Source organism: Odocoileus virginianus, chromosome 30, assembly GCF_023699985.2.
Source record: "Odocoileus virginianus isolate 20LAN1187 ecotype Illinois chromosome 30, Ovbor_1.2, whole genome shotgun sequence".
Lineage (NCBI taxonomy): Eukaryota > Metazoa > Chordata > Mammalia > Artiodactyla > Cervidae > Odocoileus > Odocoileus virginianus.
This window is the reverse complement of record NC_069703.1, coordinates 38,699,548-38,709,726: the sequence shown is the minus strand read 5'-3', so window position 1 is coordinate 38,709,726 and position 10,179 is coordinate 38,699,548. Positions and strand designations below refer to the sequence as shown.

Below are 10,179 nucleotides of genomic sequence, written 5' to 3'. Positions count from 1 at the left end.
GAAAGACAATAAATTGCGATAGGGACCCAGGAGAAAAGATAAGGTATGGGAAGGGAATGCAGGAGCTGCTCCAGACAGGAAGCAGGGGACATGGGGTGGGGGCGCTCTATGAAGATTTCAGAGGTGATACTTCACTGAGAGTAGCAGAAGAAACCATTCATGGAAGGTTTGGAGAAGAGAGTTGGAGAGAGCAGGAATAGTATTTGTTTAGACCCCGAGGCAAGAAGGCTAGTTTTGTACAAGAAGCAGAAAGAACAGGATGGCTCTACGTGAGGGTTGTTGCTGTTGTGCAGTTGCTAGGTCGTGTTGGACTCTGCGACCCCATGGGCTGCAGAGTCCTCTGTCCTCCACTATCTCCCAGAGCTCGGAAGTGGAAATTCAAGGGTAAGGGAGGCTGGAAATAACATCTGAGAGTTAGGAAGGAAAGGCCAATAGGGCCTTGAAGACCACAGTAAAGAGCTTGGGCCTTATTCTTAGGGGACTATGAAGACATCGGAGGGTTTTTATTGATAGTGGGTCCAGCACTCTTTACTCTGGGGAGGAGTTGGTGTGCTTTCCGACAGCTGTGTTTTAGAGTTGCGTGGCGCATGTATGCTTAGTCGTGTCTGACTCTTGACAACCCAATGTGCCATAGCTCCCCAGGTTCCTCTGTCCATGGCATTCTCCAGGCAAGGATACTGGAGTGGTTGCCATTTCCTCCTCCAGGGGATCCTCCTGACCCAGGTATTGAACCCAAATCTCCTGCGTCTCCTTGCACTGGCAGGTGGACTCTTTACTACTGAGCCACCTGGGAAGCCCCACGTTTTGGAGTTATGTGTAAATACATGCTTTGGGAAGAACTTCTCTGAGAATACCACATTGGTTACTCATGGGCTCCCCCTGGTGCACTTGGTAGCTCAGCTTGTATGGTTTGGGATGAGCAAAAGCAAAGTAAATGAGCAACTGATCCCAAAGTAAATGAGCAATCTATCCTTTAAGACAACAAACATTTATTGGGTGCCCTCAGCATGCCAAATTCTCTTCTGGTGCTGGCATTTCTTCTGAAATACATCTGTGAACAAAACAGGAGCTCATATTCTGGTAAGAGGAGAATGGGGAGGGGAAGTCTGAGGGGTGGGAGTAGAGATGTTAAACCAAATTCACTAGCAAATTGTTGGACAGGATAACTGTTATTATAGAATAATTAAGTGAGGGAACTGGACTAGGAAGTTCAGGAAGTATGATAATGCTTCAATTTTAATTACAGTGTCTGGGAAAGTTTTCATTTAGAAGGTGACATCTGAACAAAGATGTAAAGGAAGCAATAGTGTGAATGATGCTGTTATCTGGAGGAAGAGCACTCTAGGCAGAGGGATCAGCAAGCACAAAGACCCAGAGTGTATGAGCAGATTAGAAAAATGGCAAAGAGGCCAGTGTGTCTTGAGAGGAGGGATAATGGAGAAAGTCGGAGATAAGGTTACTTGTACTGGGCAGTGTCAAATCTTGAGGGTCCTCTCAGCCTATATAAGGATTTTGGTTTTCACTTTAAAATAGGGATCCACTGGTGGAGGGACCTGATATGATTAAGGCTTTAACAGAAGCCCACTACTGCTGTGTTAATAGATCCTGGAAGGGCAAGGGTATAAAAACAGCAAATGGTCACACATTGACTGTAGCTTGTACCAACAGAGGCAGGAAATAGTCTGAATCTGGACAGATTTTTAAGACAAATTCTGCAGAATTTACAGATGAATTAGGTGTGGGGTGTGACAGACAGGAGTCAAGGATCTCGGGTAAATGACATTCCTTAGTAAATTGCCATTCCTTAGTAAATTGCCATAGGCAAGAAAGTGAAGTCACTCAGTTTTGTCTGACTCTTTGCAACCCCATGGACTGTAGCCTACCAGATTCCTTTGTCCATGAGATTTTCTAGGCAAGAATACTGGAGTGGGTTGCCATTTCCTTCTCCAGGAGATCTTCCCAACACAGGGATGGAACCCGGGTCTCCCGCATTATAGGCAGATGCTTTACTGTCTGAGCCAGCAGGGAAGTCTGGGAGATCAAAGAAGATATAGCCAAAAAAGGTAGGAAAAAAAGTACTTCAGATGTGCATGTAATAGTACTTGTAGTGCTTAATTCTTCTGGACTTTGCGTTATTTTTGAAATTTTAAAAACTTGTAATTTGCGATTTCTTTTCTCACATTAAACATTCATTTTTTTATACCTAACATTGTTATTTGTAATTGTGGATTTCCTTAAAGAGAGCCCTCCAATTGAAAAAACTTCAGGCCCCAACAAAACCTGAAATCAACCCTGCTCCTTGCCCATGATGGGTTAGTAATTTACAGTTAACAGAGCATGTAAAAATTTTGTTTCTGATAAAATTATTACATAAAATATTGTGCACAAAATAGAAATGAACTGTAACCTCAATACAATATTATGAATAAACTGATACTGGGAATAATTATAGAATAATTAAGTGAGGGAACTGGACTAGGAAGTCCCTTGGTCTAGCCTCCCAAGTGCCTTCCAGAACTTCCCAGCCATTCTTCCTTCACAATTTTTCTAAATCTACCAAATATATCCAATATTTCACGTTCGTTTTAGAGAGAGAGGGATTGCACGCATTTTAAAAAGATCTTCTTGAAACCTGAGTGCTGAGTATTTTTTTTAAGCGGGCAGCTAGTGCCTCAGCGGTACCTCGGCCTGGGCGTTGCAGGAACCAGCCTATCCACACACCGAGCACCACCTAGACACAGGGCGGGGCGTAACCGGGGGGCGGGGCTCCCAGGACGGCCGGGTGGGCGGAGTCTAGGCGCTTTCCCCGCCCCGCCCCCTGAGGCCTGACACATGCGCCCGAAAGCTACTGGTGGAACGAGGTGTGGATTGTGTGATGACCCTGACCGCCGACTTCCGGTTCCTAGGGATGCGCATCCGGGTCACACTAACGCCGCCGTTTCCTCCAGGCGCTTGGTACTCCTGTGTGTTTGGACCAGTCCCCATGTCCAGCTGTGGGGCCTCTGCAGCCTTTGGGTGAGTCTCCGCTACCGACAGGGTCTGAGTGCAGCCGGTCGAGTAACAGCCTGTAGAGGGACGGTCAAGACTTGTGTCCCGGTCCCTGTGGGTGGGGATTCTCTTTGCCTGTCCCTTGTCCCTGCAGAGCCTCCTGAGCTCATTTCGTTCCTTTCTCCCACGCCGACCTCGCCTTTCACCTCAGTTTGAGCCTGTGTCGTCGCTGCTCACTTCTCGCCTTGCTCTTTTTCCTCCGCCTCATCCGCCTTTTAAAAACCTTGGTTTTCTTGCCTTTTGCTTCAGCGCTTCCCTAAGCCACTGCCTATCGGTTTTGCCCGTATTCACTTTCGCACCTCTCCTCCCCGACCTGTGGTCTCAGGATCTTGCTGTGTTTTCACCCCTCAGGACGGCCCGCCCCCTCGTTGTGCTCACCCTGCTCCAACTGCGAAACCGAGCCTCTCTCAAAGGTCCTGGGTCTAGTTCCCCAACTTTCTTCACCCTTGACGCCTACCTCCTCTCGGGACGAGCAGGTGACATTTGTGTTTCGCCTGGGGTTCTCCTGCCTTTTCTTAGCTAGAGAAGGTCTTTGCCCAAGCCCCCATCTGGGCAGATTTACCCGGCCCGTGGGAAGTTTTCCTTAAGGCGCTAGGTCGGATTGAACTCTGGTAGCTTCCGTAGTTAGCAAACAACAAAGGCGTTCCCGGTTCTTCGCTGGAGCACAGTTGAGGGGGCTTCGCTAAAGCAGGCTAACAGGTGGCAAGCACGCGGAACTGCTGGCAGTGGGGCTTGTGTAATCTTGTTAATCGACAGGTCATCAGGACGTTCTGTTATTTTCGTGTTCTCTATCCCATGAGAATGGATATGTACAGCTGAGGCAAAAACGCGGATGTTTTGAGATGATCGGCTCTGTTTTCTGTACGAATTTATAGAACAGTTGCTGGATGGAGGACAGAGTTTCTTGGGAGATTATTAGCCCCAGATTTATAAGTTTATTGCCAAAAATTTTAGTGTGCTGTTACTGAAAATTTTTTTTGCTTGAGACTTAATTATAGCAATTTCAGAGTACGTTTTCTTTTGTTGAACTCAGCGTGCATATATCTTTGTCTATTGTATATCTCTCTTCATTTTTACCGTATTGACAAGTTTTCTGTTTTTCTTCTTGTTTCTTCATAAACCAGACATTACAGTATTTGATTACTTAGCATGTTCTTCTATTTTTTCTTTACTGTTTTCACCTTCTTATTTATTAAACTGTTTCAGCCTTAGAACCATCTTTTTCTCATTTTTGAGGCTAAAGTTTCTTGTAAATTTCTTAAATGACTTTGTAGGCTCTTAGTCATCTCTGAATTGAAGGGATTGGTTTTAATAACAATTAGTGTTGTGTTTTCCAAAATTTGTTATCTGAGGTATGTTTTGAGACAAGAGTTGGATAATTTTTATTTTTGTCTTTCCAATGTTTATGGTGGATGTCTCACACCTGATTGTAAATGTTTTTGTGTGATCAGTTTTTGTACTCATATAAATTGTGCTCTCAAATTTAGTGCTTCAGTAAACAGAATAAATAACCATTTAGCATCTGCTTTTCTTTTGACTAATAAGTTGTAGGAAAGTGTCCCTCCTTATATGAGACATATGCAAGCATAGCATGGACCTTGGCTTATTCCAAAATTGGGCTGATCCCTTAAGCTATTTTTAGCAAAAGACTTTGGAGCTTGGCCATATTAGTCCTAGAAGCCACAGAGAAGGACCCTTCTGGTTGGCTTGCAGGACTTTTTTTAAATACTGAGGAAAGCTCTTTTGAAAGCTCCCTACTACTACCTCCTCCCCAGCACCTAACACTGGAAACTCTAGCTTCTGATCAGTCTGACCTCGTCATTTCCCAGTCCTTAAAATCTAACCCCAATGAGTCTGGTCCAACATTCTGTGTTTCCTTATCTCCAGATTGGTGGGCTCTTTTATTTTTGTACATACATATACCCATATTTGGATTGATGCAGGGCTGTCTTTCAACCTTTTTCATTTCTGAACTTTTACATCTTCAGCATGTCTTAAGTTTAAAACCTTGATTGGTTACTATAGTTTACAGCTGGAGGGAACCATAGAGTTCAAACTTACCCTTCACTTTACAAAATAAGGAAATTAGGGTTTATTGGTGATGTTTTATCCAAGGTCATTTTTCACAAAAGAAGTCCTCTTCATGCAACTAGAGAAATGGGTTTTAGTTCTATCAAAGCTGTAAGCTGGAGAGCACAATATTGTATTTAGTGGTTCATTTCAATAAATTTATGTCATAGGAATATAAGTTTTGGGATAAGAAATCTACCATGCGGAATTTAAAATTCAAAGTGAAACTCGCTCAATCATCTCCAACTTTTTGCGACCCCATGGACTCTACAGTCCATGGAATTTTCCAGGCCAGAATACTGGAGTAGGTAACCTTTCCCTTCTCCAGGAGATCTTCCCAACACAGGGACCAAACCCAGGTATCATGCATCACAGGTGGATTCTTTACCAGCTGAGCCACAAAATTCAAGACTGAAGTCATTTTGCCTTCAAAGAGAGACTTCAGAAAGAAACTGTGTTGTGTGTAAGTAGAGGTTGAAAAGTCTTAGGGAGTCTCTTTCTCTCTTTTCTTCTAAAATCACTTTGGCTTATTATGATATAAATTCTTCGTGAAAGCCCTTACATGAAAATGAATATCCTGTGATCTCATTGGAGCAGTTGTGTTCATGGTCCTGTTCTTTGCACAGAATAGTGATAGACTTTCCATTTACTGAAAAGCCTGCATCTCTTAACCTGCCAAAGGAAAAAAATACCACTGGAGACAACTTAGTGTATGTTTTTAAAGTTGAGCAGAGGAGTCACTGTTGGTTTTCCATAAAAATTTCTGCTTTAGTTTGGTAAAGTCTTAGTTTGTAAGCCTGTTCGCTCAATTTAAGGTAACATTTCTGCATATTAGTTTTTTGCCTGCAGGGTTTTTCTGTTTTGATTTTGTTTGACTCTTTTGATTTTGATATTCTGTCATTTTACCTGCTACTGCACTTTGTTTTACATACTTTAATTTTTATCCTTGAATCCTAGGATATGTTTTAAGGAAAACAACAGTTTAAAAAATTTTTACAATGTCCTAGTGATTTGTACCTTGCAGTATGATGGTTCCTGTGATCTGCTTAAACCACTCCATGACTTCATTCTTTTTGTTTTGCTTACAGACAAAAGGCTCGTAGAGCATCTTTTTTGGTGATTGTCTAAAAGATTTTTGTGTTCTGCATATAATAGCAAGGTATTTTAACTTATGTGTGATTTAAATGGAGGAAGAATAAAAGTAGTTCAACATAGAAATAGTTCAAAATGTATTTAAGGTTATTAGGAATAGTTTTTTTTTCCCCCCTACATTCATTAAATTGGTTTATACCAAGGGACCAAATTGTTCTATTTATAGTAAAGTGAAAAAATAGGTGGACTTTCTGTCTGCTGATTAACTTAATACAGGTTTATGTTCTTGTACAGAATATATGGCTTAAGCTATAAATTGTCTTTTTGATATGTTTTATTTGCAGAGAACATAGCAAACAATGAAACAGCAGCAACATCATTATCTTGATATTTTTACTTGATCCCATTAACCCAAGTTCTAGAGTATCTAATTATTAAATGTAGAAATAATAAGGATATTTTCTCTTATTTATAATATATTAAAAAAGATATTTGAAATATGGGCTTCATCAAATTTATCTTTGCTGTTTTTCCCCTTTTAAATATGTGGTAGTGTTTTATTTATTTTTTTGTAAACTGCTTTTTTTTAAATTCATTAATTGCATTACAGATGCACATTTATTTTTTTTTCATTTATTTTTATTAGTTGAAAGCTAATTACTTTACAATATTGTAGTGGTTTTTGCCATACATTGACATGAATCAGCCATGGATTTACCTGTGTTCCTCATCCCGATCCCCCCTCCTGCCTCCCTCCCCATCCCATCCCTCTGGGTTGTGGTAGTGTTTTAAATCAGAAGAGGAATAGTAGTTAGTGCTGACCTGTTGTAACTTAACAGATTGGCTCAAGGCAGTCCGTGCTTAATATCTTAGAGATCTTGCTACAGATTGTGTTGTTGGATGCACTTTAACTTATTAGCTTGGTTAATATTTGTACTAGGTAGATATGTCTTTATTCACCCTGGAAAATAGTAACAATCTTTGTAAGACATTCAGCAAAAACTTTTGATACCTACTGTGTAGTACAGTTATATCACATATATAGACAGTTCATGTGAAGTAGGTGACATTTTACAAGGCTGACATTTACACTTAGATTCTTAATGTTACTTTATTTGTATATATCTGAATTAAAATACAAGAGTAAACATAACTTATATCACCAGGGTGTAGGGGGAAAAAATATTAGAATTAAAATAAGCTTTAATCCATCCTAGGAAAGTGTCACTTTAAGTATTTTTATTTAAATTGGCTGCGCTGGGTCTTCATTGCTGTGAGGACTTTTCTTCAGTTGTGGTGAGCGGGGGCTACTCTCTAGTTGGGGTGCCTGAGCTTCTTATCGCAGTGGCTTTCCTTGTTGAGGAGCACCGGCTCAAGGGCAAGTGGGCTTTAGTAGTTGGGGCTCCAAGGCTCTAAAGCACAGGCTTAGCAGTTGTGGTCCACGGGCTTAGTTGCTCTATAGCACGTGTTATCTTCCAGGACCTGGGATCGATCCAGTCCCGCGTTGGCAGGCAGATTCTTTACCACTGAGCCACCAGGGAAACCCCTGATTTTTTAAAGTAGGTTTTATGATATTTAATTTTAAAAATAATCAGTGATTTCACTATTTAAGGTTCTTGCATTAATCTTTATTACAGCTTAATATAAAGTCATGTTCTTTATACATATAATTAAATAATTTTCGTTTGGAAAACTTTTTCACAATTGAAGTGTGAAAATCTGTAGTGTTAAAACAGTAATTTTTTTTTTAAAGCACGTTTTATGTAGCACTTACTCTGTGCCAGGGATTACCGAGTGGTTTACTAATAATATTAACTCTTTTATCCTTACAACACTGTAAAGTAAGTACTATATTTATCTCCACTTACAAGTGAGAAAACCAAGACACAGAAGTTACATAATTTGCCCAAAGTAACACAGCTAGTTGGCAGGAGAGCTGGATTTGAATTTAGATTTTGTAGCTCCAGAGTTCATGACCTTTTTGTACAGAGTTCTACTGGTTTAATGAGTTCTTCCTTCATAACAGTTAAAAAAATCCAATTTTTCTGAAACACAGAAGAATACTGCTTTTGGTTGGGAACTTTAAGGGTGGTTTTACCTGATCGTTTTATAAATGCTGGCTTAAGGTAAATTGCAAACCATTTACTACCTAGGTTTTTTAGATGACAAAAACCACAAATTAAAGCAAATCATATCCATATCCTTCTCTCTTAAAAAATTATCATACGGAAGTTAATTACTTTTGAGGTATCTGGAGAAAAGGGAGTTTAACAAAATGTATTCTCTATTACTAAAATGTTTACCTCTTGACATTAGTTTTTTCACTTTCTCTGATCTGCAGAATATTAAATAAATTCATGTAATAGTCTTGAACTTTGAAATCTTACTGACCACAATATGAACTTAACAACTTTGAAGTATAAAACAGAAAACTAAAACTGAAATTTCTGACTTACCTCTAGTCTCATTTACAGATTTGGAAATTTGTGCAAAATTAAGTGCACCCATCTCTTCAGGACTACTGTATTTAGAGTAATACATTTAAATTAGTGTTTTTATTTTTACTGTAGAAAAGAGAACTGTTTCATAAAACAGTTCCTTTTTTAATTAAAAATGCAAATAGTTATTTAGAATATTGTTAATCATAATACTGCTACTCTTTTTGTGTGCTTTTATTATTTCCAAATTTAAAAATTTTGTTGCCTCTCTAAGGGAAGGAGATGATTTAATAGTTGAGGTAATCTGAATGCCAGAGCCTGAAACTTATATGTGATGAGAAGTTATTTTTCTGAGTATTTTGAATATAACTGAGAATCATGGGATCTGGTTAACCAAAAAACTACCTTGTTTCTGGTCAGAAGTGACACTTGGTTAGAGATACTGCTTATTTTAATTCTTATGTATTAACCCCCCCTTATTAATACAGACATGTTAATTAAGTACATTGTTTTTTAATGGTAGCTTTTGTCTTGATTTTTTTTTTCTCTTTGTCAGAAAAGTATTACTATTGAAGTGAAAAGTATAAGCATTGCTGTGGTGATTTACTTATGGTATTTAGAATGTTCTTTACTTTGATTTAAACGTTTGATTTTTATTTCGAAAGGGGCTTTCTTTTATATGTGGGTTTTATAATCAGTTTGTTTTCTAATTTCAACAGTTTTCTTTCACCTGAAATTTAATAATGTAGCAATTACTGAATTTAGGAAAATTGGCAGTTTGTTGCTGTCAGCACTGTTACTATGGGAATAAATTAGAATGATTAGCTCTTAGGTGAAATTGAATTTATTCTTTAGTTTCCATAGTAGTTGAAGAAGATTTAGGTCAGATTCACCTGTTGTTCCTTTTTTCAAAATAAGAGGGCATTTTAATTTAGTACAATGATGTTAATTTTTTCCTACTAGATTGATGATATTTATGATAATCGTACTCTCTTTACTGACAGCATAATCCAAAATGTGTGTGTGATTTTTTTTTTTCTTGAAATAATTTCAGAATTTAGAGAACAAAAGGCAGAAGGAGAAGTGGGCAGCAGAGGATGAGATGGTTAGATAGTATCACTGACTCAATGGACTTGAATTTGAGCAAACTCTAGGAGGTGGTGAAGGAAAGGGGAGCCTGGCATGCTGCAGTCCATGGGACTGCAAGAGTCAGACACAACTTAGAGACTGAACAACAACTTAGGATGCAAAATAGTGCATATATATTTTATTAAAAAACATACCCTAGTGATTAATGTATTACTTCACTGAATTTTTCAAATCTGTTTTTCCTTTTCACCAGTTCTTAACTTTGCTACAGGTTCAGTTCAGTTCAGTCGCTCAGTCGTGTCCGACTTTGCGACCCCATGGACTGCAGCATGCCAGGCCTCCCTGACCATCCCCAACTCCCGGAGTTTACTCAAACTGATGTCCATTGAATCGGTGATGCCATCCAACCATCTCATCCTCTGTTGTCCCCTTAGATAACACT

At 39.2% G+C, this 10,179-nt stretch overlaps 1 protein-coding gene across 5 annotated transcripts in view; it reads left to right on the top strand.

Moving 5' to 3' along the window:
• Positions 1 to 2,853: 2,853 nt before the first annotated feature.
• EYA3 (EYA transcriptional coactivator and phosphatase 3) overlaps positions 2,854 to 10,179 on the top strand; it is a 90,808-nt gene continuing 83,482 nt past the window's right edge. For 2 of the 5 annotated variants that reach the window (XM_020909106.2, XM_020909105.2), the window contains exon 1: positions 2,854 to 3,015. The gene's annotated coding sequence lies outside the window, so the exon portion shown is untranslated. Of the gene's footprint in view, positions 3,016 to 3,448; positions 3,525 to 10,179 lie in introns of those variants that run through there. The other 3 variants (XM_020909113.2, XM_020909107.2, XM_070459013.1) reach the window with 3 other exon arrangements.